Source organism: Thalassophryne amazonica, chromosome 14 (assembly GCF_902500255.1).
Source record: "Thalassophryne amazonica chromosome 14, fThaAma1.1, whole genome shotgun sequence".
Taxonomy (NCBI): Eukaryota; Metazoa; Chordata; class Actinopteri; order Batrachoidiformes; family Batrachoididae; genus Thalassophryne; species Thalassophryne amazonica.
Genome location: NC_047116.1, coordinates 3,268,442 through 3,296,320, shown reverse-complemented (window position 1 = coordinate 3,296,320; position 27,879 = coordinate 3,268,442). Strand labels below are relative to the sequence as shown.

The 27,879-nt window shown below is 41.3% G+C and overlaps 1 long non-coding RNA gene across 2 annotated transcripts; it reads right to left on the bottom strand.

Annotated features, from left to right (window-relative positions):
• Window positions 1-1,624: 1,624 nt before the first annotated feature.
• LOC117525405 lies at window positions 1,625-15,259 on the bottom strand. 2 transcript variants are annotated; one of them, XR_004565036.1, is made up of 3 exons: window positions 15,249-15,259; window positions 1,948-2,150; window positions 1,625-1,683 (listed from the first exon to the last, which is right to left on the bottom strand). It is a non-coding gene; the product is annotated as an uncharacterized LOC117525405 (long non-coding RNA). The 2 variants fall into 2 exon arrangements; XR_004565035.1 differs by lacking the exon at window positions 15,249-15,259 and adding an exon at window positions 13,387-13,398 and having other exon boundaries at window positions 1,948-2,104.
• Window positions 15,260-27,879: the final 12,620 nt, after the last annotated feature.

The window sequence follows — 27,879 nt, the reverse complement described above, 5'->3', positions numbered from 1 at the left end:
AAAATATGACTAAAAATATAATTTAAAAAAGTCCTCCCTGCACTCAGAAAATAAGAATAAAAATGTAATTTTTAAAAAGTCCTCCCTGCACTCATAAAATAATAAAAATATCATTGTAAAAAGTCCTCCCTGCACTCATAAAATATGATGAAAATATAATTTTAAAAAGTCCTCCCTGCACTCATAAAATATGAATAAAAATCTAATTTAAAAAAGTCCTCCTTGCACTCATAAAATATGACTAAAAATATAATTTAAAAAAGTCCTCCCTGCACTCAGAAAATAAGAATAAAAATGTAATTTTTAAAAAGTCCTCCCTGCACTCATAAAATAATAAAAATATCATTGTAAAAAGTCCTCCCTGCACTCATAAAATATGATGAAAAATATAATTTTAAAAAGTCCTCCCTGCACTCAGAAAATAAGAATAAAAATATAATAGAGAGATCTTACTTCCTTATTGATGTTATAAAGTTCTAGGCATCTCATAATCCATGAATGTGGGATTTTATCAAATGCCTTTTTATAGTCAATCCAAGCCATGCTGAGGTTTCTCCTCCTTCTTTTGCAGTCCTCCAGGATAGCATTGTCTATCAATAACTGGTCTTTAGCGCCTAATCTTTTTCATGAGATGCAGCCTCTTGCTGCATCTCATGTAGTTCAATATCCGTGAAATGTTTTTGTACAATAAAGTTGTGTTTCTGGGTGGTAAGTCGGCCCCTTGGTATATCTTTTTTACTTGGGCAATGATGGTAAAATATTCTTTGCCACTCTTTACTTCGTTCTCTCTGGTTGGTGTATTTTATTTTCGCATATTCGATTGCCCACAACAATACCCACTCTTCCTCCCTCTTCCACTGACTCCCCTCAAACTCAAGCCGTTTCCCCTCCTCCATCGACTGATGATCCTTTATTACTTCATTGTGGGCTTCTTCCTTTATTTTTTCTATGTCCTCTGCTGTCAAATATTTTGTAACTTGAGAGGCAATCGATTGTAATTTTGCAGTTGTGGTGGCTTCTTTCTTTTCCACTGGTAAATCCGCTTCTTTATCTTCTCCTCAAATACTGCCTTTTTTCTCCTGCCCCACTTCTCATGTCTTGCATGCGTGCTCACGTGTCTCCACAGATGTCTCCTCAGACCAAAGCTTTTATTACACTCAGCACAGCTGAACGGTTTCTCTCCAGTATGAATTCTCATGTGCTCCTTCAGATTGTGTTTTCTGTCAAATGTTTTTCCACACTTGGAGCAGTGAAATGGTTTCTCTTCACTGCTATGTCTCCGAGTATCAGGAGTGTCTGTATTCTTCAGAGAGTTCAAACCTGAATGCAGTTCACTCATATCCTCGTCATCAGTCTCTAGCTGATAAAAGTCTGGATTCCCAGCATCACTTGCAGGTCGTAAATCATCATCGAGTTCAGACTTTGTGCCTGGTTCAGGCTCTTCAAACTGCTCTCCATCAAACTTTGTTTCCATGTGATGAGCTTCAAGCTCTGCCCCTCTGCTGTCCTCAGCTCGTCTCTGACGATGTTTTGAGGACTGAGGTTTGTCTTCTTCATCTTCGTGCTTCATAGAAACACCAGTCAACATGAACGCGATGACATCAGGCTCCTTCTGGTCCAGATTAGGAATCCAGAGCTCCTGAACAGGAATCTGGTCTTTCCTCATTAACAACTGCTGCACATCTGCAGACGAAACCATAAAATAAAACTATAAAAACTAAAACAAAGCAGCAGAAAGCTCAGGTGACATGATGATGTCATACAGGTGAAATAACAGAAGAACTGCAAATCAAAGCCAGGGTTACCAGGGAGTCTTGGACCAGCACCTGAACACAGGTGGAGAAAAACAGCAGAACCTAATGTGGCTGAGACACCGACACACAGAACAGGGAAAGAAAGATGTCAAGATCCAGGGTAGAATCCTAAAAGAAAGAAATACGAACGAACCTGCTGCCTGTAAGTGAACGTCCGGGTTAAAGACGGTGTCCAGCAGGTGTCGCTGTCGGTGGTTCTCCTCTTTGGAACGACAAAGTTCCTCCTCGTACTCTGCTATGGTTCTTTCAAACAGCCCAAATATCTCTTCAGCAGCTGCAGTTAGTCGCTGCTTCACCAACGCTCTCAACATTTGGACTTTAGACATTTTCACACAACTTTTTCTACAACAAACTCAACGTCACAAAACAACAAAAGAACCAAAGAGTCACAGACACGAAGGCTGCTGCTCACAGCTAGCAGGCTAAGCTAAGGGCCGGAAACACAGGCACCTTCAAAGTAAGAGACGGAACAGAGGCGCCTTCAAAGTTAAAGAGGGAACAAAGGCGCCTTCAAAGTAAGAGAGAACAGAGGTGCCTTCAAAGTAAGAGAGAACAGAGGCGCCTTCAAAGTAAGAGAGCGGACAGAGGCGCCTTCAAAGTAAGAGAGCGGACAGAGGCGCCTTCAAAGTAAGAGAGAACAGAGCCGCCTTCAAAGTAAGAGAGAACAGAGGCGCCTTCAAAGTAAGAGAGGGAACAGAGGCGCCTTCAATATACAGAAAGCAAATAACATGATTGATCCTTCTTAAACAGAGACACTGATTGAACCAAACAACAAATGCAAGAACCAAAATAAGAAAAACTAGAATGTGAAGAGCTTCTTGGACCAATGCACTAAATGACTAAACAATAAATGCAAGAATCAAAATAAGTCTTAAAGAGAGACACAGAATGAGCCAGATAACAAATACAGTAAACAAATAAGAAAACACTGTAAAAATGGAAAACACTAAATGAACAAAACTAAGTTTAAGGTGTTGCGGGGCATCCGACAAGGATGCCCCATATCTCCTAAATTATTTATTTTGACTACTCAACTATTAGCACTGCTCATTAATAATAGTCAGGATTTAATTGGTATTACAATTTTTGACAAAGAATTCAAAATTAGTCAGTTTGCTGATGATACAGCCATCTTCCTCAAAGATAAATGTATGGTTGAAAAAGCTTTAAGCATAATTAATATTTTTTCCTAATGCATGAGGGCTAATCCTTAATACTAAAAAGTGTGAATTGCTTCCTTGACATACATGCACAGATTCTACTATTGCTTCAATTAGAGTCGAATCTGAAGTTAAATACCTTGGACTAACAATGTCCAAAAACACTCAGAAAAGAGGACGCCAATATCTCTGTCTGAATATCAGATATGAAAAGAAAATTTAGCCGATGGTTATCCAGAGACCTAACCATTTTTGGCAGAGTGATTCTTTCCAAAGCAGATGGCATTTCAAATTTGATCTACCCTTGTCATTCACTTTATATTTCTCCCAACAATATTAAAAAAAGCCAACTCTATTATTTTTCAGTTTCTGTGGAAGAATAAAACACATTACATTAAAAGATCACAGCTTATTAAAGAGTATAAAGAAGGTGGTATCAGAGCTCCAGATTTTGAAACAATGGTTGGGACTCTAAAGGTTAAATGGATTAAAACCTTTTTGGCCCAGTCTGATTCTATGTGGTTCCACATACCTAGATCACTGTTCAATAAAGTTGGAGGATTTGATTTTCTTTTAAAATGTGATTTTGATATCAGTAAGATTCCTTTGAAACTTTCAAAATTTCATCAACAGATTCTTCACTTTTGGAAAATGATATTTACCCATAATTTTTTGCCTCATGGAGCAACCTTATGGAATAACAGAGTTATTAACATCAATAGAAAATCACTTTTTAAGAAGGATTGGTATGAGAGAGACATTTGGTTTGTTGCTGATATAATGGATGGGGATGGTGAATTTTTGAATCATAGTGTCTTTTCGTCTAAATATAAGTTAAAATGTTCTCAGTATGAATATAACAAAATCTGCAAGGCTGTCCCCCTGCCTTTGATTAGATTGATACAAAATATTAAGAAGAATTATAATGGTAGATCTCATTCACCTCAGTTAATTATAGATGAAATTCACATAAACAATCAGAAATGTGATAACAGATTTGTTAGTGTAGCCTTTAAAGTAGAGCTATTCCATAACTTCAACGGAGCCTTGTTCAGAATAACTGATGAAGTGTCCTTGTCAGTTATGGAAAAGGCTCACACAAAATTTGTGAAGTGGCCTGTTTCACCTAAGGTAAAAGAAACTCACTTTAAAATAATAAATAAAATCTATCCAGTTGCTGATTTCCTTAAAAGAAGATTTGGGTTTGAAGTAGAGCCTTGTGCCTTCTGTAATGTAGCTGAGGAAACCTTAGAACATATGTTTTATTTATGCCCTGTATCTAGGAACGTTTGGCTGGATATCAATGAGTGGTTATCTGTGAAAATAACTGATATGTTACCTTTTGTCATCTCTCACATTATTTTTTATATGGACAATCTAAGGTCTTCTATTTCTGATGTGGTAAATATTGTCATACTCATGGATAAATATTACATTCACTGTTGTAAATGGAGAATCAATAAGCCCTCCTTTGTAGGTTTTGTTAATGACTTTAAATTATTTTTCTTGTCTCTCCAAAAAGTGAAATCTAAGCTGGCGTGTAAAATCCACAAGGATATAAACTCTGTTACTTTTAGGAAATGACCTAGCTCCTTATCTGTCACTGGGTAATGCCCCTTTTGAATTTGTTCTTGTTTGTTTTTATTTTTGTCTGTTTTTGTTTGAATATTTGTCTCCTCTACGAGATGTTGTAATTCAATTCATTCTTAATTAGTTAAGAAAAAAAAAAAACCCCTCCAACCTGTACTCTGAACTATGGAAGCCCGTTTGCGCCACTTGAAAAAAGTTTTTTGATTAATTGCGAGATAGGGCTTCCATACTGAACAGACCAGGGCGACCCTGGTTGGGAGCATATGGCGCAGGTTTCAGAACAGGCACGCCCCCCGGTGGAAAGCCATGGCTGGTATCTGCATGTTTTTTTTAATCTCTTTCTCATGATAATACTGAGAATGTTATTGTGACCTTGTTTTTGTTCGTTTACTGTTATTGCATTTATTGAAATAAAGTTTTTGAAAAAAAAAGACAAGAATATAGTGTAACATCGGCATCATAACAGACGAGGGCAGTATTGCGCACACCAGCGTATAGCCTGCCGGAACTGAAGAAGAAGAAGAAAAAAAAAAAGTGTCAGTCAGGACCGACTTTCAGGACTCGTCATGGACCAGAACCGGCATCAAGTCCGAAATTCGGTTTTAAACGAGGAAATGATGCAGCAGAGAGCAGGTTTGTTGCTTTTTTTGCCGATGCTAATATTGCTAAGCTAACATTAGCTAAAGCTCAGGATTCACAAAATTTTTTTAATGCGTGAAACAGCAGACGTAAGCGCCGCCTAGTGGTCATATGTACGTAAGTGGTCATAGAAGACCGCTGATGGCTCAGGATTTATTTTTGTTTAATTTTATTTATTTATAAATGAGGCTTTAAAAATGGCAAAGGCTATTCGCCCAACCATTGGGCAGATAAATATAATGTCTTACCTTATTCACCCAACCGTGATCGTGTATTTGACACGTTTTGTGCATCTAGACTACGTTTTTTACACCACTTTTTTAAGGCTGTATTGCAGTGTGAAAAGGGGCGTATGTTTGGCACATTTAAGGACATCGTCTGTAATTGCTGCGAAAAAAAAAAAAAAAACACCGCAATGGATGAAAGCAGACAACAAACTTCATAAGCATTTTGAACGGAGCCTGTTAACGACCACAAAACAGTTTTTTATGAACAAACTGCTGCTTGTTGCCTGTAAGATGGTGTTAGTTTGACACAGTTGCCTGGGTGTGATGAGCCAAACATAACCACTTTAAATCACATAATGTGATTATTAACCATCAGATGAGAAATTCAAACCTCTTAAATCATTCTAAAGTCAGTTTTAAGCAGAAACGAGGCGATAATCAGTGAATCATTGCTGATGCTCCAAAATGATGCATGCGCAGTGAATGTGGGGTAGACTGATTATTAGGGGGCGGGGGACGTTCTCCCGGTGACACTGCTCCCTAGTTCGGGCAAATGAGGAGGGTTGCATGAGGAAGAGCATCCGGTGTACAACAAGCCAACCATGCAGACTAAGAATCGAATTTCCATACCGGATCAGTCAAGGCCCAGGTTAACGACGACTGCCACCGGTGCTGTTGCCCAACAGAGTGCCGATGGAAATTGGGCGACTGCTGGGCGAAGAAGAAGAAGAGGAGAAACATGTCCACAGACGGCGGGAGGAAAACTAAAAGGGTGGAGTCGGGACTTTGAGCTGGCTGATATGATGGAGAGGAGAAAGGTAGACATATTGTGTGAGCAAGAGACCAAGTGGAAGGGAAGTAAGAGCAGGAGCATAGGTGGGGGGGGTTCAGGTTGTTGTGTCATGGTGAGGAAAGGAAGAGAAATAGTGTTGGGGTCATTTTAAAGGAAGAGGATGTTAAGAGTGTGTTGGAGGATAAGTGAGTGTCTGACAGGGTGATGAGTGTGAAGTTTGAAATTGAAGGGGTGATGATGAATATCATCAGTGCATATGCCCCACAGGTAGGTTGCGAGATGAAGGATGAAGAAGACAGCGGCTCTGTAATCAACCGTTTCTGCAGCGCGACACCACTTTGAAGCATGAACCAATGAAACAATGTTTCGATCCACTGGATCATGGTTCTTTGATTCGCTGCTCTTCAGAAATGCCAAGTCCGCTTCTTAACCCCTCTCAAAGCCATTAAAATATCATGAGTCACTTTTGTGCGTGTTAAAGTCACTAACTGGGACTCTTGTCTTGTAGTCAAGAAATGAGAATTGTCCTCCGTTCCGTTGGCACAGCTCCAAACGCTGCGCGGCTCTCTGCTGAAAGAGTCTGGTTGGAATTAATGACCTCAAAACAAATTGCCTCTTTGAATAAAATGACACCGCTTACAAATGTTGTAATACAGACAAGAAACTACAATCGACTAAAATGTTTTTTTTTTTCCCCTCCCAAAATGAGACGTCCTGCATTCTTTATAAATTACATCCTGACATGCAGCACAGCCAGCTGAGCTTAGCTCAGAGGTATGGAAAGACATTCATGCCATTAATGTCTGAAAGGAAATGCTTTTGACAATAACTACAGATTTTGTTTATTTCTATTTATGTCCAGAGATCAAGGATACACCATGTAGAGTTTATTATGTCCAAAGTTTAAGGATCCAGTGACCAATTTCATATTTATTTACTTTAAGATTCAATAAAATGTTCAGTTTAATTTTAATTGGCTTATAAAGCATCAAATCACAACAAAAGCCATCTCAAGGCGCCTCATATAGAAGAGTTCAACATAAAAAATTAAAATAAATAAAACAAAATTCAAATACATAATTATAAACAGAAGTAAAAGAATAAAACAGATAAAAAAAATAAAAACTATTCATAAGAAAGAGAATAAAAATAGGCTTTAAGTCTTGACTTAAAAATGTCCATGGACTCAGACTGCCTCACAGTCGCAGGAAGACCATTCCACAGAGTGGGTGCACGATAAGAAAAAGCTCTTTGACCCTTTGACATAGAAAACCTGTAAAGCCTACTTCTAGTACACACACAAAAAATTCACAAGAGGTATCGATAAGGGAATTGGATTGATAAGCGGAATTGATAATGGTATCAATGAATAAAATCTTATAGATACCCATCCCTATTAGAGAGCCCTGCAAGGCTTATGACAAATGTGGGTGTGGAATCCATTAGCTTAGCGGGGAAATTATATGGTGATAGCGTAGTTTATCTGCCAGGGAGGGAAATTCAACAAGTTGAGACTGGCCTGCTTCCATAGACGTGTCCATAACATCATAGAGGGATATGCTTTGCAAAATTAAAACCCATTACTGCATTGGATGATGATGAAATTGAGGATGGCCTAGTGGTTGTTCCAGCAATAGCAAAGATTTTGTGTCTGCTACCTACAACGCGCGTGGAATGTCTCAAACCTAAACCTACTTCTAGGCATCTTATATATGCTACTCTGGAACCACCCCTAAATCTAAACGGTTCAACCGTCAATCCCACTGAGGTCCTTAGTCTGGGTCTCATTAACATTAGATCACTGTCTTCAAAATCATTGTTGATTAATGATCTAATTATTGATCATCACTTAGATATGATTGGGTTATGTGAAACCTGGCTTAAACCTACTGCTGTCCTCCCCTTAAATGAGACCTGCCCACCAGCATATACATTTAATCACGACTCTCTTGACGTGAAGCAAGGCGGGGGTGTTGCTCTTATTTATAAATCTAGGTTTAGCTTATTAGCTGTTGGGGGTCACAAATATAACTCGTTTGAGCATCTGATTCTCTGCTCTGCTCAGGATATTACGCATTGCCAAGGTCAGAAGAATAAAAATCTGCCGTATTACTTTGTCACTGCATATAGGCCTCCTGGCCCATATTCTGAATTCTTAGATGAATTTGGTGCGTTCATCTCTAACTTGTCAACTAGTGCAGATAACATTCTGATTATTGGTGACTTTAACATTCATATAAATAAGCCTTCTGATCCCCTCTGCAAATCATTTATGGCAATTGTGGATGCATTAGGATTTCAGCAATGCATTCGGGACTCGACACACATTAGTGGAAATACCCTGGATTTGGTTCTCGCATGTGGTATTGCTGTCACAAATATTGACATCATGCCTCTTACATCAGTGGTCTCTGATCACTCACTTATTAGGTTTACAGTTTTGCTGCCGTGTTTAGTGGAATAACAACCTTATTTATCACGATGGCAATGCATCAACTCCTCAACTAAGACTGAACTCGAAGCTAAACTGCCTGATGTCTTAGGTTCACATTTGGCAAATACCCAATCAGTAGATAGTCTTGTGGATAGTTTAAACTCAGCGCTCAAAACTACACTCGACCTGTGTTAAAACCATGCTCCCCCAAAACACAGTCACCTTGGTTCAATGATTACCTGCGTGACCTCAAGCATAAGGCTAGAGGTCTAGAACGGAAATGGCATCGTTCAAAATTAGAAGTATTCCACCTTGCATGGCGTGATGCTATCTTAGAATATAAGCATGCATTATTGGCTACAAAGCGGACTTACTACTCTGATTTGATCAACAGAAACAAGCATAACTCAAAGTTCTTGTTCGACAAGGTGGCAACGCTTATGCATGGACAACCACCTGTAGTTCGCTCTCCTTTTACAGCACAAGATTTCCTGGATGACTTTGAGAAGAAAATGGAAGACATTAGGTTAAACATATCCCAGCATGCCTTAACCCAGCCACTACACCCTGCTATTGAGGTGGGCACCACTACTGAGGTATTACCTAGATTTACAGAATTTGATAGTATCTCACTAGGCATGCTGACAAAACTTGTAACGTCAACAAAAAGCACAACCTGTTTATTTGATCCTATACCAACAAAACTGTTTAAGGACCTGTGGCCCACTCTTGGGCCGACTGTGCTGGAAATGATTAATCTCTCATTAACTTCTGGATCTGTTCCTAAATGTTTCAAATCTGCAGTGATTAAACCATTACTTAAGAAACCTAATCTTGACCCTAGTGTATTGACAAACTATTGGGCGATATCAAATCTATCATTTTGCTCTAAAATTCTGGAAAAAGTGGTGTCACGGCAGCTCGTAGACTATCTTACTGAGAATAATCTTTTTGAGCCACTGCAGTCTGCTTTTAGAAAATATCATTCCACAGAGATGGCTCTCACTAAAGTGGTGAATGATCTTCTGCTTACAGTGGATTTGGACACCACTACGCAGGGTTCTAGCTAGTGCAAACTTGCGCTACGGGCTGTTTATGCTATAATTTTGGACCGTTACACTTATTTTCAATACAGCGTAATGTGTCTGCAGCACGACTCCAGTTTGAAGCGTGAATCAATGAAGCAATGCTTAGATTCAATGGCTTGTGGCTCTTTAATTCACTGCTCTTCAGAAGCAGCAAGTCCACTTCTTAACCCCTCTCAAAGCCATTAAAATATCATGAGTCACTTTTGTATGTATTAAAGTCACGAACTGGGATTCTTGTCTTGTTGCAGTCAAGAGACTCATCCTCCGTTCCGTTGGCACAGCTCCAAACGCTGCGCGGCTTTCTACTGAGACAGAGTCCGCTCAGAAGTAATAACTTTAAAACGAATTGACGCTTTAAATAAAATGACACCTCTTTACAAACATTGCAATACAGACAATAAACTACAATCGACTAAAATGTTTTTTTCCTCCCAAAATGAGACGTGTTGCATTCTTTATAAACCTGAGCTCCAGCACAGCTGCAAGAGCTGCAGCTCATAGGTATGGAAAGACATTCATGCCAATAATAATGTCTGAAAGGAAATGCTTTTGACAAAAACTAAGATTTTATTTCTGTTTATGTCCAGAGATCAAGGATCCACCATGTAGAGTTTATTATGTCCAAAGTTGAAGGATCCAGTAACCAATTTCATATTTATTTACTTTAAGACTCAATAAAATGTTGTTCAGTTTCAGTTTAATCAGCTTATAAAGCGCCAAATTACAACAAAAGCCATGGAGCGAGACGTCGCGCAGCGCTCCCAGGCGCCGTCGTCAGCCTGTTTCAAGCTGAAAACCTCCACATTTCAGGCTCTATTGATCCAGGATGTCGTGAGAGAACAGAGAAGTTTCAGAAGAAGTCGGGTTCAGCATTTTATCCGGATATTCCACTGTTAAAGGAGATTTTTTTAATGAAAGACGTGCGGACGGGTCTGCGCGTCGGGACGCAGCCGCTCCGTGGGAAGTCCTTAAAGCGACAGTATCACCTCAAAATCTCTCATCAGCCATTAAAATTTTCACCGAAAACCAGCTTAATTTTTCGAACCGTGTCCACTTCGATGTGTCTCACAGGTTTAGAAAAATTTTTGCTCAAACAAAGCGCCAGTCTCTCAGCAACTTCTCAGACAAAGGAATTCCGACGAGGGGCTGGACGACTCCTCCCACAAGGAGTGCTCACAGGCGAATGACGTCACCGACAGGCATGGAAAAACTCACGCATGCGCATGAGGGTTCAAGCATGTCTGACGTAAAAACATATGAATGAAATCCATATAGTTTTTGAAAAAAATAAAAAGGACCTATACTTTATGGACAGACCTCGTATTACTATGACTGCTTTCTTCCACCTGTGAAATATAGTGAAGATTCGTCCCATCCTGTCTATGGCTGATGCTGAGACCCTGATCCATGCGTTTATCTCTTCTAGATTGGACTACTGCAATGTTCTATTTTGTGGTTTACCACAGTCCAGCATTAGGGCTCTCCAATTGGTTCAAAATGCTGCAGCTAGACTTTTGACACGAAGCACAACGTTTGACCACATTACACCCATTTTGCCATCACGGACTGGCACCTCCCTACCTAGCTGACCTAATTAAACCTTACGTACCGGCCCGGGCTCTGCGTCCTTAGGGTGCAGGACTACTTTGTGTCCCTAGGGTGAATAAGAAGTCTGTGGGTCACAGAGCTTTCTCTTATTGTGCCCCTGTTCTGTGGAATGATCTCCCTGCATCAATAAAACAGTCAGATTCTGTGGAGACTTTCAAGTCCAGACTTAAGACGCACTTATTTTCCATTTTGTACGGCTAACATACTGGTGTAGTTTTGTTTTACGCTTTTTACTCTTTTAATTCATTTTATTAGTAAACAGAGCGTGCCAAGGCCTCAACTTTATCTAAATTCTGGGTCTTTCAGTGAAGCTCAGGGCTAGTGGCCGGCGATCACCTTTGTATTTCCTGTTTTTCTTGTTGTTTGATGCTGGTGAATTATACTGTATTTCTTGTCTTTCTGATGCCTGATTCTGTTTTTTATCTCTCTGTTTAAGGTGCAGCTCCATCCACAGATGGGAGTTGTATTTGTGTTGGAGAGCCTCCTGTCCTGTGCACCAACAGCATTTCCTGTATATTCGTTTTGTGAATTGTTTCTGTGAATTGTTCTGTAATTTGTATATGTATCATGGCCCAAGCAGAAGGTCTCCCCTTTGAGTCTGGTCTGCTTGAGGTTTCTTCCTCAGAGGGAGTTTTTCCTTTCCACCGTTGCTCTGGGGGTTGGTAAGGTTAGACCTTAATTGTGTGAAGTGCCTTGAGGCAACTCTGTTGTGATTTGGCGCTATATAAATGAAAAAAAATTGAAAATGAATACCATAAACGACAGTGGTGATGTTAATTTCGATAACTTGTCCAGAATTAATTTGTTTAAAATTTTAACCATAAGTCAAAACTGTCTTGCTGTGCATGCCTCCTGTGACACGGCTGCAAGACTGTATGGCTGTGAAAATAAATTAGATTTTTTGTCTTTTCTGTCTGGTAGCCAGCTCTCCTTTGCTGGCAGAGGATTGAGCTCTATCTCTCATAGCTGTCTGTCTGCTACAAAACACGTAACAGACAAGAACTAAAATGTTTGATTTCAGGCTTTATAAATGTTTTTAATTGTTAAGCTTTATTCACTATGCCCACAAAAAGATGTTAGTGGTCTAAACGTTATCATAACTAAAGTTAGCAGAAGCTAATCTGCTGATGGTTTTCAAAGTTAGCTGAAAAGCTAATTCAGGTAACAAAAAGTTAGCTTCGCTAATTAGGAGTTAGCGGAACTGTGCCCACCACTGTCTAAAGTGGATCATTACTGTTGAAAAAAGGCTAAATCTGTTCGCAGGAATGTTGCAGATTGGTTGGCAGTGCTCAGAAAACATGCAATTTAAATGCAGCATTGTATTTTGGTTGAGGTTTATTGTTGCCAAAACATTGTGGTAGGCAACATTAAGGTGGTTTTTGAGTTTTTCCATCAGACAGACTAACATAACAGACACAGATTTAGACGATTTTTCTAAGATGTCTTTCATTGATCCTTTAGAGATGCAGCAGCTGTTGGTCGGTAAAGCAGAGCTTCCTCATGATCATGTGGACTGTAGCTGTGGTCTGGACAAGGAGGGTCCAGATTGTCCACACATTAAAGATGAGCAGGAGGAGTCCGATATTGAGTTCATGATGACTCGTGTCCCTGTGAAGAGTGAAGATGATGATGAAGAGGAACCTCAGTCATCACAGCTTCATCAAAGAAAGACAGGAGAACAGAGGGGCAGACCCTCGAGCCAGCAGCTCGACTGAACCGCTGAAAACAGAATCTGATCCAAAGGACTGTGGAGGATCAGATCCAGACACCAGCTCCCATCCAGGCAGTGATGAACCTGAGACTGATAACAGTGATGACTGGAAAGAAGCAAAAAATCCTCAGTCAACACTGAACACGGACGGCAACAAAAAACCTGTCAGCAATAAGAAATGTAATAATGAGAAACCGTTTAGCTGTTCTGAGTGTGAGAAACGATTTGGCTACAAGAGGAGTCTGAAAGAACACATGAGGCTTCATACAGGAGTGAAACCATTCAGCTGCTCTGAGTGTGAAAAAAGGTTTGGTGACAGGACAGATCTGAAGAGACACTTGAAAACGCACAGTGAGGGGAAACCATTTAACTGCTGTGACTGTGGCAAACAATTTGGCTACCAGCGAAGTCTGAAGGTCCACGTGAGAACTCACACAGAGGCGAACTCTCTCAGCTGCACCCACTGTGGTAAAAGATCTGGCACCAAGAGCTACCTGAAGACACACATGAGGACTCAGCTGATGGAGAGGATGATGGAGGACCACAACCAGCCAGCAACTCAGGTCCAAACAGTCATTTAGAACCAGATACCAGTGGCAGGAGTTCAGACAGTTCTGGAACTGAGACTGATGACAGTGATGACTGGAAACAGACCAGAGAACTTCAGTCAAGTTTTAACTGTCAGAAAAATACCAATATTGCTCGTTCAGGCAACACTGATGAGAAACAATTTAAAGGCTCTAAACATAGAAAAGCATCTGGTCACATGAACAACTCAGACCAACAAAAGGAGAGGCAAGCAAGAAGAAAACCATTTAGCTGTTCTGATCGACAACAAATACTGGAACAGAACGACACTCGGCTGGATAATCCACCAGATCAGCATAGTTCTGATCCTGGACTCCAGCAACAACAACAGCATCAATGGGCCAGAAGAAACAAGCGAAACTACACCACAGTTAATTGGACCATTGAAGAGAAAAAAAGATCTTTCACTGCGTCACTTACTCAAGGCATGAGAAGTGGGGCAGAAAGAAAAAAGGCGTATTTGAGGAATGCATAAAAGAAGCGGATTTACCTACACAAAAGAAAGAAGCCACCACAACCGCAAAACTGGAATCGATCGCCTCACAGATCGCAAAATATCTGACGGCTGAGGAAATAAAAAAAAGTAAAGGAAGAAGCCCAAAAGGAAGCGATAAAAAACTATCAGTTGCTGGATAAAGGGAAGCAACTCCAGTTTAAAAGGAGTCAGTGGAAGAGGAAGAGTGGATACTGTTGTGGGCAAAGGAATATGCCAAAATAAAATACCCCAAAAATCAGACAAAGAGATCCAAAGAATGGCAAAAAATATTCCACCACCATTGCCCAAATAAGAAAGACATCACTTGTAAGAATCTCACAACCCAAAAATCAAACTTTAACAAAAACATTTCTCGGATAATGAAATAAAAACGATGCAACAGGAGGTTGAGCAAATGATAAGAGACGGCATCTGCTCTCTGACGCAACCCATTACACCACCAAAAAATGATTGCCCTCAAAAAAAGTACATCCCCGAAAAAACAAACCATTCACTGCCCCCCGAAAAAACGAACTCACTGCCTCCCGAAAAAACTAACCATCCACTGCTCCCGAAAAAACGAGCAACTCACTGCCCCCTGAAAAAACAAACCATTCACTGCCTCCCGAAAAAACGAGCAACTCACTGCCCCCTGAAAAAAACGAGCAACTCACTGCCCCCTGAAAAAACGAGCAACTCACTGCCCCCGAAAAAATGAACAGTTCACCAGCTCATCTACAAAATAATATACAGGTGCACACAGACCCAGAACAGCAGGAACTAGAAGAGGAATTGGCAAATAAGATTGAAGAAACAAGAAAAATGGACATGAACAAGCGCCCAAAGCTGACTAAAGGAGAATAAAAAATTCAAAAATATCCTTCAAAAAGTTAACATAGGACTGACCAAACTGGTCCTAAAAGGAGCCACATTGATAGAGTTAAACTCTAAATTATGGAGCAGCATGGTACATACAAAGTAAACTAGCCCCACAAGATTTGGAGAGAAACGGCACCACAAATAAGAAAAAGAATACCATGCCACGATGGAAAAAGAAATTACAACAAAAAATCAGCCACCTAAGAGCAGAGATCTCCCAAATGGCCACATTTTTGGGAAACGAACTGTTAAAGATTTTGTATATATGTTATCACTGTTAAACATTTGTACCTTTGTCTTCTTTCTCATGAAAACGGTGTTGTGCTGTTTTGCACCTGTCTTAACGTAACCCTGAGAATGTACTTGTTATTCAACCTTGTTTTAGCATGATGGGGTCAGGCTGAACTGGGAGTAAAAGAACTGGAGGTTGTTTTGACTGTTGTGATGTGATGCTTAGTGTGAAGAACAGGACACTCCAGGCAGATGCAGAACAGCTGATAACTGCAACAGACGAACGGGATGTGCTGACCTTCGACGATAAGATTAAAAGAAAGAAACTGTTTTTCCTTACAGCTGCACTTATTGACGTATGTGTTTATGTTACGGGAAGAAACTTGTCTTGCGTCGTCCCCCCCACCCTTAGGACAAGTTTTATGATGTGGTGAGGGCTTCTCTAATAAAAAGAGCGGGAGCGCAGGCCAGACTTTAGTGTAGCCTTGGTGTACAGCCTGACTGCACTCCTCGCGAGATAAATTTGACTTTCTGTCTCACTGGTGTTTCTTGACTCTGTTTGTCTTATCAAGGTTTTAAGAATGTTTGGAGGAGAAAATACCCAACATTGACTGGGGGCTCGTCCGGGATCTCAACAACACCGGAGGTGTCCGGCGGAGGTCGTCAAGTCCAGACGTAAATCCTTGGCCAAGGTCCGATCGATTGATCGTGTCTGCAATTGTCGACCACCGTTGGCATCGTCTGGTTGACGAGATTTTCCCGAAGAAGACAGACAGGAGGTCGAGTCAGTGAGTAGAATTTCTTTGTAACAGTACTGAGTGAGTGGTGATCAGATCACATAAAACAGTTAAACTCCGTAAGCGATGGCGTGGAATCGTCTGTTAATGTAAAGCAGTTAAAATCCGCGAGGAGGGCGGACTCCTCTACGGTTGCGAGGGACGCACGTAGTTAAATTCCGAAGGAGGGTACGGACTCCTCTGTTTTAAATACGTAAAGGAAATCCCGGGTAGAAATACGTGCACTGTAAAAAGGCAGTTAAATCTCGCAGGGACGGTGGAGTCCCCTAATGCAGGACATTAGTTAAATTCCACGGGAGGGCGAGCTCCCCTGGCCTAAGAATACGCGTACGGTTATTAAAAGTGTTTCTATGTGTAAATAGTGTTTTGTGTAAGTGTAAATAGAATAACTGTGTGAAAGTGTAATACTTTGGACAACGTTAGTGACAACCGTGTGTGTGGAAGCGAAGGCAAGTGATTCCGCTTCCTACGGGGAGGTGAAAGGAATCAACCACACGACGGCAAATTAATTGTCACGTCCAAAGAAAGTGAAAACTTCAGATTTAGAACGCCCTAGGTGTGCCCCCGTCTGAAGTCCAAATTATAACAAGGGATAATAAAAATGGGGGGTAAGACGTCTAAAAATAAGGAAAATTTATCAACTGACGACTGGAAATTTATGGAAGCAAAAAATCCAAAAGCAACAAAGAAATTGGAGACCTGGATAAATAAACATGACTTTGACGGACGACTGAACCTGGTCAGTATACAGAAGCTAAAGAAGGAGTTAGAACAGGAACATAAAGGTGATGAGAAAAAGATGCAGAAAGTAGGGGCCGATTTAGTGGCATTTTGGGAGGAGGAAGCAGAGAACAGACGGAAGGGAGCAGAGAAGCGACGATTAGAGAAAGCAAGGAAAAAGAAAGCTGTAGGTAAGGCAGAAGAAGATGTGATAATTCAGCACAGAGAATCAGAACAGCCTCAACAACCACCGCCGGCTGGATCGTCGGTGACAACAACACCTTTATATCCTCCTCTACCAGAGGATGACGATGTACCGCCACCACAGTATGATTTAGCAGTAAAACCTAAGGTAAAAAGTGAAAAACACGAAAAACCACAAACACGCAGTCAAGCGAAAGTGCCTACAGCCCCTCCCATGGTGGAACACAGTGACCAGGGAGATGCCTATCCTATGATAGAAGTACCAAATCCTCGTGCAGGAACAGCAGGACATCGATCAACCATGCTCGTATATCGAACATGGAATGCTGATGATATCAAAGCAGCAGTCGACATGATACCATCGCCACATGTCGATATCGAGGGATTTATGCAGGACATAGAAAACATTAGAAATTCTTACCACCTTAATGGACCTGAAGTCCAACAGGTGTGGATGAAAGCATGTGGCCCTAAATGGAGTCAGATACGCGGAGACTGGAATCCTGCAGACCAACATGGCGTACCACTGACACATGATGATCTAGTCTTGAAAACAAGAGTGGAAGCTATGATTACACGTGCAAAAGGTGTGTTAGGACCAAAGATAAATTATACTGAAATTACCAGGACAACACAGAAAGAAGGAGAGCCATGGACAGAGTTTAGATGCAGATTTGAGAGTGTATTTAGAGTCCATAGTGGCATATTGCCAGGAACACCAGTGTATGAACAACAATTGAAAAACGCTCTGATCCAACATTCCAATAAGGATATAAAAGCTTGGATACAGAAACATTGGATTGGATTGCCTACAGGCACATTGGAAGAAACACATACACACTGCTGTCATGCAGAAGGAGTCTTAAAGCAGAAAAAGACAGGAAACAGCGATAAAGGAGTGTACGTAACACAAGGAGAGGATGACATATATTACCAACAAGGTAACTTGAGGCAGCAGCAGCTTCTTCTATTTTTGTTGTACAGGAAACCACTCCAGATTTGCACTTAGGTCACATACTGCTTGCTGAGATGCAACAGCAAGCACCTGAGAAAGAAAGGCAGATGTGGTTACACAAAGGAGCTACATTCGCAAATGATTTGTACTTATGACCACAAAAGAAACCCATATTGCCAAAAAATATGTTTAAATGGGCAGCTATTATGAGCCATGGCGTGACGCATGTCTCATCAGGGGGTATGATATCGCAATTGCAATCTATTTTTTGTCTTTATGGGTTCGATGCATATGCAAAACAGCATTGTAGAGCATGCATGATATGTGCAAAACACAACTCACAAGGCAATTTGAGACCCCAAAGAGGCAAATTTCCAACACCACAATATCCCTTTCAAGTGATTCATATGGATTATATACAGCTGAGTAAACATGAAGGGAAGGAATTTTGTTTAGTCATAATTGATGCCTTCTCAAAATGGGTAGAATTGTTCCCTACAAAACATGCAGATGCACTTACAGTGGCTAAAGCATTATGCAAAGACATCATCCCACGATTTGGAATACCAGAAACAGTCTATTCAGATAACGGAGCGCATTTTGTTAATGCAATAGTGCAATACGTAGGAGAAGCGCTACAGGTTAATCTCAAAAATCATTGTGCTTATCATCCACAAAGTGCCGGATTAGTGGAAAGGATGAATGGAACAGTAAAAAACAGACTTAGAAAGACAATGGAGGAAACAGGCAGACCATGGACACATTGTGTAGAATTGGTAAAAATGTATATAAACATAACTAGTACCATGGGGTTGACACCGTATGAAACATTGTTTGGCAGAAAATATCGATTGCCATATAATGGGCAAATTTGGGATGTACCTGAGGAAGCCAATTTGGCGGATTACATGAGAAAGATGTTAGAAAGACAACGAGGGAGAGTTTCAAACACTGATGATCCCATTTCTCCACAGGAGGACCCTAAAGTGGTACCTGGAGACTGGGTGTTGATAAGAAGCATCAAGAGAAAACACTGGCATTCACCTAAATGGGAAGGGCCCCATCAAGTACTACTCACAACACCCACAGCCTTGAAAATTGGGGAAAGAAGTACATGGATTCATTTAACTCACTGTAAGAAAGTCATTTCTGCAGACACAGACAAACAGTAAGAACAGTAGGACAAGACTAGTAATAGTGTGTGAGCTTGGTGTTAAGATCCAGGTTAGACACGAAAGCTAGCAGAAGACATTAAGAAGCCACTGTTCTGAACATAGGTGTGCTGTAGTGTGCAGAAATGGCGAAAGAAAAAAACAAAAAGAACGAGGGTTTCTGGACCCCATGGACAGTCCTTGTTATGCTACTTTTCTTTTTTGGATTGGGCTTATTATTAAAAGCCATAAGCACGGGACATGATAAGAAGGATCACATCCACAGATTGCAGAGACCAAAAAGAAGTAACGAAGACCCCAGTCCGATAATAAATGCCACAGTACATAGGTGTGATAGGAACAATGCGTACCGATTTGGTGTACAAGCCTGCATTCCTAGAAATGCTTCTGTGGTCATCTCTGTACCATATAGTGCTCTTGCCCATGGAACATGGGATGGTGACAGAGGGACTAATTATGGAAATAGTTTCTCATGGTATATGACCAATGATCAACAAGATAAGAGATGGGAAACGTTGGTAGCCGATGAATGGAGTAGATGGACACCAGGATGGGCACAAACCGAGTGGGCTAAGTACCAGAGTCAAATTCTCAAAATGTATCAAACAGATGATAAGCTGTTTATAGTGGTGAATACCACAGAAAAAGGAACCATATTCCCACCTGATATAAAGGGAGACTGTTGGTTGTTCCTCCTTTGGGTATACAAACCAGGAAAAGATCTGTATTTCCATTTTTTCCTCTGTGAAACAGATAGAGTACAGCAACCAATATTGACAGAATTAAGTACGTCAAAGGGGGTGTCCATACAAGCAAAGGGGGTGCCCATACAAGCAAAGGGGATGTCCGTACAAGGCACAAAAGACATGAAGGCAGATGACTGGTTCCTAGTAACTACAGGAATTAGTGGACAAAATAACAATTGGCTTTTAATGGCAGAACAAGCAGGACTAGCTGCAAAGAAGGACTGTGTTGTATGTATGGGACCCAGACCTATATTACAGGTAATACCGGCAGCATTACCCAAAGACTGTCTGCTGACTGTAATGACACAGGCATACATTGCAGCAAACAACAATTGTTCTAAGTGAGACAAGATCTATCCATTGACCAAATTGACTAAGATTAAACCTTTATTTTCAAGCAAAGTTGGGCATGCTAACCATACATGTGTAAACTTGACAGGGACAAGTAAGACTTTGGGTAGCTTAAACCACACTGCCTGGTGTAAGGATGTGGTCCATAGTACTCCCACATTCAAACCTGTCGGTAGGAGTGACGTATGGTGGTGGTGTGGTGATAACAGAATCTTTGACAGACTGCCACGAAATGTGTCAGGTTATTGTGCATTAATATCATTATTGTTACCAGTTAAAGCCATGCCCATGACACCTGAAGACGTTACGACATATGCAGCCTCTCTTATTCCTGAAGATTGGCAGAAAGGCATAGCCAGACAGAGTAAAAAGAGATTGGAAAGGAGTGGGAAATCCAACATATATTGATGCAATAGGAGTCCCCAGAGGAGTGCCTGACGAGTATAAACTGGTTGATCAAATAGCAGCTGGATTCGAATCTTCCATCTGTTGGTGGTGTTCCATTAATAAAAACGTGGACAGAATAAACTACATCCACTACAATGTACAGAAATTAGGAAATTGGACTAAGGAAGGATTTAAGGCTGTCCATTCACAGTTAGAAGCCACGTCCCTTATGGCCTTCCAGAACCGTATTGCTCTGGATATGTTGTTGGCAGAGAAAGGAGGTGTTTGTGCCATGTTCGGAGAACAATGCTGCACATTCATTCCCAACAATACAGCTGCAGATGGCAGTCTCACTCAAGCCATCGACGGGCTGAGGACGTTGAACAGGAAGATGAAAGAGCACAGTGGAGTAAACACCGAAGGCTGGGATTGGTGGCTGGAAGGGATGGGAAAATGGAGGTCTTTGATTTCTTCACTATTAGTGTCTATAGCAGTATTTGCTGCGATTCTAACATTGTGTGGATGTTGTTGTATTCCATGTCTCCGAGGCCTTGTAAATAGAATGATAACCACAGCAATAAGTCCAGGACCAGGAGGGGGTCCAGCATCATATCCACTCCTGGGGCAAAACGACGATGAGGAGGACGATGACTCTCATGACCTGTACCCAGACCAATGGAAGTATGATGACCCAGACACCGATGATGGTGACAATGATGACATCACCTCTGGGGTGTAAGCCTATAGAACATACCATGATGAACCTCTTAGTGAAAATCTCAAAAAGAAGTGCTAAGATGGGTGATGCCTACTATATGTTTAACAGGCGATAAACAGGAGGGGAATGTTAAAGATTTTGTATATATGTTATCACTGTTAAACATTTGTACCTTTGTCTTCTTTCTCATGAAAACGGTGTTGTACTGTTTTGCACCTGTCTTAACGTAACCCTGAGAATGTACTTGTTATTCAACCTTGTTTTAGCATGCTGGGGTCAATCTGAACTGGGAATGAAGAGCTGGATGTACTTATTATTATTATACAACTTTGTTTTTGTAGCCGCTAACGACTGGGAGTGAAGCATGATGGGGTCAGGCTGAACTGGGAGTAAAAGAACTGGAGGTTGTTTTGACTGTTGTGATGTGATGCTTAGTGTGAAGAACAGGACACTCCAGGCAGATGCAGAACAGCTGATAACTGCAACAGACGAACGGGATGTGCTGACCTTCGACGATAAGATTAAAAGAAAGAAACTGTTTTTCCTTACAGCTGCACTTATTGACGTATGTGTTTATGTTACGGGAAGAAACTTGTCTTGCGTCGTCCCCCCCACCCTTAGGACAAGTTTTATGATGTGGTGAGGGCTTCTCTAATAAAAAGAGCGGGAGCGCAGGCCAGACTTTAGTGTAGCCTTGGTGTACAGCCTGACTGCACTCCTCGCGAGATAAATTTGACTTTCTGTCTCACTGGTGTTTCTTGACTCTGTTTGTCTTATCAAGGTTTTAAGAATGTTTGGAGGAGAAAATACCCAACACGAACCACAAAAAGAATCTTCTTAAAAAAGTAAATCGCATTAAAAGAAAAATACAATGTTGAAGACAAACTGCTAGGTGGAAGGCTTTCGCAGCACAAATTAGGAACAAAGACAAGAACATACAAGCAAAACAGATAAACTATTTGCAAAAAATCCCAGACTAGTGTACAGAAAGCTGGCAAACGACACAATAAAAGTACAACAGCCACCTGAGAGAGAATAAATTGAAAAATTCTGGAGACCACTCTTTGAAGACACAAAACAACACCAAGAGGCTGAGTGGATTGAAAAAATAAAACAGAAAAACAAAGACAAACAACAAATGCCAGCAATTGTAATCACTGAAGAGGACATCAGAAAGAAAATGAGTGAATACAGTAACTTCAAGGCACCTGGCATCGACAAAATCCCAAATTTGTGGCTGAAAAGACTGACAGCATTACACCAACATTATGCTGTGGCTTTCACAAAAATATTGAACGGAGAAGAGGACACACCAGACTGGATAACGACAGGGAACACAAGCCTAATTCCAAAGACCAAGGAAACACAGCTTCCCAACAAGTACAGACCCATCTGCTACCTAACAACAACGTACAAATGGCTGACAGGAATCATAACTGATGCCATTAATGAACATCTTGACACTGGTGGCTACCTGGAAAATGAACAGAAAGGATGTTCCAAAAGAAGAGTAGGAGCTAAAGACCAGTTACTGACACACAAAGTTATCCTGGAGGACTGCAAAACAAGGCAGAGGAACCTCAGCATGGCTTGGATTGACTACAAAAAGGCATTTGACAGTGTACCACACTCCTGGATCACGAAGGTGCTTAGAACTCTACAACATCAATGAGGAAATAAGATCTTTCCTGAGAGCACAAATGAACAAGTGGAACACCACCATGACCCTCAATCACACAGAGGGACAAATAACAATCCCAGACGTACGAGTTCAGAGAGGGATACTTCAGGGAGACAGCCTTTCACCTCTCTTATTCTGCTTAATCATGGACCCGCTCAGCAAGATCCTGAAGGAGCAAGACATCGGATATGACTTAAGTAAAGACAAAGGAAAGGAAAACCAAAAACTTGTGAACCATCTGTTCATGGACGATTTGAAAATCTATGCCAACACAAAAACGGACTCACTCAGCTCGTGGAAACTGTCCATAAGTTCTCAAAAGACATTGGCATGGAATTTGGACTGGATAAATGCTCAAAATGCACAATGATAAAAGGAAAAAAGACAAAAAACAAAAACATACAATTGGATGAAGGGAGCTACATTGAAGATCTGGCTGCAGACTCCACATACAAATACTTGGGAATTGAACAAAGTAATACAATTGAGCACAAGAAAAATGAGAATAAGAACAACAAAAGAATACCTAAACCTCTTAAAAAAGATCTGCAAAACACAGCTGACACCAAAAAATAAGATCACAGCCATAAACCAGTTTGCAATACCAGTGGTGACCTATGGGTTTGGCATAGTGAACTGGCCACAATGTGAGCTTAATAAATTGGACACAAAAACCAGGAAAATGCTCACCCTCCACAAAATCACATACAGAAATCAGTGCATGGACAGAATATATCTACCTCGCAGAGAAGGCGGTATGGGTCTCACTGAAATCAACCAGGCCTACAGAGCATCGATAATAAGTATTGGACAGTACTTAAAGAGCTCTGAAGAAGAAATCGTAAAAACGGTCACACAACACCACGAGGCCATAACTGAACGGACCTCAATCACTAAACTGGCAAAAAACTTTGGCGGAGAACTTCTACAACAGAGAAAGCAACAATCTAACGCCTGCAACAAAACTTGCAAGACAGACCAGAGAACAATACAGCAAAAGAGAAGGAAAACATCGAGTGGAAAGATGGAAACAACACAAAAGAGCCGGACGTTTCCAAGAAGAACTCGAAAAGAAATACATCGACAAAGTTGGATCAATGCAGTGGCTAAAAAATGGAAAACTTGGTTTTGATGGAGAAAGAATTCTGATTGGAGCACAAGATCAGGGACTTATAACTAATGGCTTCAAAAAAATGGCAGGGATCTCACAGAATGATAAATGCCGATTCTGTCATACAGCTGTTGAGAGTGTAAACCATCTAACTTCAGCATGCCAGATCCTCATGGCAGATGGGCAATATACATCCAGACACAACAAGATCTGTCAATATCTCCACTGGAATGTTCTGCCAGGACACTTCAGCCTTGCTTGTGTATGGTCGCCAGTCTCTCTTGGACATTAATGCTCTTTATGAGCTGCTGCTGTCATCTGGGTCCGGGCTTGGAGGGCCCCGCCCTGCTCTGCCACCTGTGCTCGCAGATGTCCCGCTCCACCTGCTCCGTTTTCCTTGCGTTCCTCTCCGGAGGAGGCACTTTAGAAGGCGCGGAAAGCGGAGCGGTCTGTTGGTGAAACTTAAGTTTTACCTGGCAGCCTTCACTAGAGGGTCTGATCCTCGCCGCCTCTGTGATGGATGATATTTTTGGGCGTGGGAGCGCGCGCTGCGCACGAGAGGCTGCTGGATTCGTCCTGTTCCTGAACTGATGACCGGACCAGCTCCGCTAAAGCTGTGCCCGTTTGTGCTGCAGCTTCCCGCTGCTGCCTCTCGCCGGGCTGCGGAGTTTTTACGCCGGTGCTGTCGTCTGCAGGCTCTCAGACGCGGCATTTCACCTGAGCTCCTCCGGCCGTTGAAACACGCTGCGTCACTGGCTGCTGAGGAGCAGAACTTCCGCATGACCTCATTAAAACCTGCTGATCCCACCGAGATCCTTAGTTTGGGTCTCATTAACATCAGATCATTGTCTCTGAAGTCATTGCTGGTGAATGACTTAATTGTGGATCATCGTCTGGATATGCTTGGATTATGTGAAACCTGGATTAAATCCACAGCTGTCCTTCCTCTGAATGATGCCCGCCCACCGGAGTACACTTTTAGTAACATTTCACGTGATGTGAAGAAAGGCGGGGGTGTTGCTTTTATTTATAAATCCAGGTTTACTTTAGTAACTGTTGGGGGTCACAAATATAATTCATTTGAGCATCTGATTCTCCGTTATGCCCATGATGCTAAGTACTGTCAGGGTCACAAAACTGGAAATCAGCTATGTTATATTGTCACTGTCTACAGGCCTCCTGGCCCATATTCTGATTTTTTAGATGAATTTGACACGTTCATCTCTAGTCTTTCAACTAGTGTAGACAACATTTTGATTATTGGTGAATTTAACATTCATATAAATAAGCTCTGATCCCCTTGGTAAATCATTTATGGAAATCATGGATGCATTAGGATTTCAGCAGTTCGTTCATGGTTCAACGCATATCAGTGGTAATACTCTGGATTTGGTTCTAGCACGTGGCCTTGCTGTCACAAATATCGACATCCTGCCTCTTGCATCCGCGGTCTCTGACCACTCGCTTATTAGGTTTATAATTACGCTGCCGCGTTTAGTGGAGCAACAACCTTGCCTATCATTGCGTCGACAAATTAAACCTTCAACTTTGACTGAACTCGAAGCAAGACTACCTGAAATCCTAACTTCAAGCTTGATGAAATTTCAGTCAGTAGACAGTCTTGCAGATAGCCTGAATTTAGTGCTAAAAACCACACTTGATAAGATTGCACCTCCTCTATTAAAGCCACGCCTTCCCAAAGCACAGACACCCTGGTTCAATAGTTATTTGCGTGACCTTAGGAAGAAGGCTAGAGGGTTGGAACAGAAATGGCGTAGTTCCAAACTAGAGGTGTTTCACCTTGCGTGGCATGAAGCTATTTTAGATTATAAACATGCTTTATTGGCTACGAAGCAGGCGTATTATTCTGAATTGATCAACAAAAACAAGCATAACTCAAAGTTCTTGTTTGATACGGTGGCATTTCTTATTCATGGACAGCCACCTGTTGGTCGTTCTCCTTTTTCAGCACAGGACTTTCTGGACTATTTCGAAAAGAAAATAGAAGATATTAGGTTGAGCACATCTTAGCATATTTTGGCTAATCATTGTATCCAGCTACTGAGCTGGGGACTACTACTGAGGTGCTACCTAGATTCACGGAATTTAACAGTATCTCACAAGGTGTGCTGACGAAACTCGTGATGTCTACTAGAAGCACAACTTGTTTATTTGATCCTATACCAACAAAATTGTTTAAGGATCTTTGGCCCATTTTTGGGCCGACTGTGCTGGAAATTGTTAACCTTTCTTTAAACTCTGGATCTGTTCCAAATTGTTTTAAATCTGCAGTGGTTAAACCACTACTCAAGAAATCTAATCTTGATCCTGGTGAATTGAAAAATTATAGGCCGATATCAAATCTATCATTCTGCTCTAAAATTCTGGAAAAGGTGGTTTCACGGCAGCTTGTGGACTATCTTACTGAGAATGACCTTTTTGAGCCACTGCAGTCTGCTTTTAGAAGACATCACTCCACAGAAACAGCACTTATTAAAGTAGTTAATGATCTTCTGCGAGCAATGGACTCGGATACTACTACAGCATTGGTGTTGTTGGATCTCAGTGCTGCGTTTGACACAGTTGATCATCATATTCTACTTGATAGGCTAGAAAACTGTTTCGGGATTACTGGAACTGCTCTTGTGTGGCTGACGTCTTATCTGTCTGGTCGTTCCCATTGTGTTTTGTGCAATGACACTACCTCTGACTTTAAGGGCATGAAGTTCGGGGTTCCACAGGGATCCGTTCTGGGTCCCTTGCTTTTTTCCCTGTATATGGCACCCCTTGGGAACATTTTGCGGCGTTTCGGGGTTGCTTTTCATTGTTATGCCGATGATACTCAGTTGTATATGCCGATAGCTGCTGGAAATCCTGTCCACATAAAATCTTTACCGGACTGTCTTGCAGCAGTGAGAAGTTGGATGTCTAGCAACTTTCTACTTTTGAACTCTGATAAGACTGAAATGATGGTTCTTGGCCCAGCAAGACATTGGCACCAATTTGATCAGCTGGCGCTTAGCCTAGGTTCATGTGTTATACATCATACTGACAAAGTGAGGAACCTTGGGGTAATCTTTGATCCTACGTTGTCCTTTGACCTCCACATTAGGGACATTACGAGGACTGCTTTCTTTCATCTGAGAAATATAGCAAAGATTCGCCCCATCCTGTCTATAGCTGATGCTGAGACTCTGATTCACGCATTTGTCTCTTCTAGATTGGATTATTGTAATGCTTTATTTTCTGGTCTGCCGCAGTCTAGCATTTGAGGACTTCAGTTGGTACAGAATGCTGCTGCCAGAATTTTGACACAAAGTAGAAGGTTTGACCACATTACTCCCATTCTGGCATCCCTTCATTGGCTACCGGTTTCTGCCAGATTGGATTTTAAAGTTTTATTGTTGGTTTATAAAATTGTTCAAGGACTGGCACCTTCCTACTTGGCGGACTTGGTTAAGCCCTACATACCTGCGAGGCCTTTGCATTCGCAGGGCTTCTGTGTGTTCCGAGGATGAACAAAAAGTCTGTGGGGTATAGAGCCTTCTCCTACTGTGGTCCGGCTCTTTGGAATGATCTACCTGCTGTTATTCGGCAGTCTGACACGGTGGAGATTTTTAAATCAAGACTGAAGACCCACTTTTTTAGACTGTCTTATCATTAATTTTTTAATCTGTTTGTGTTTGCTTTGTAATTTCTTTTTATTCTACTGTGTTTTATCTTTTAACTGTGCTTTTCTTGCTTTAATTTTGAATTTAGATTAATTTGTGTTGTTGTGAATTATGTGAAGCACCTTGGTG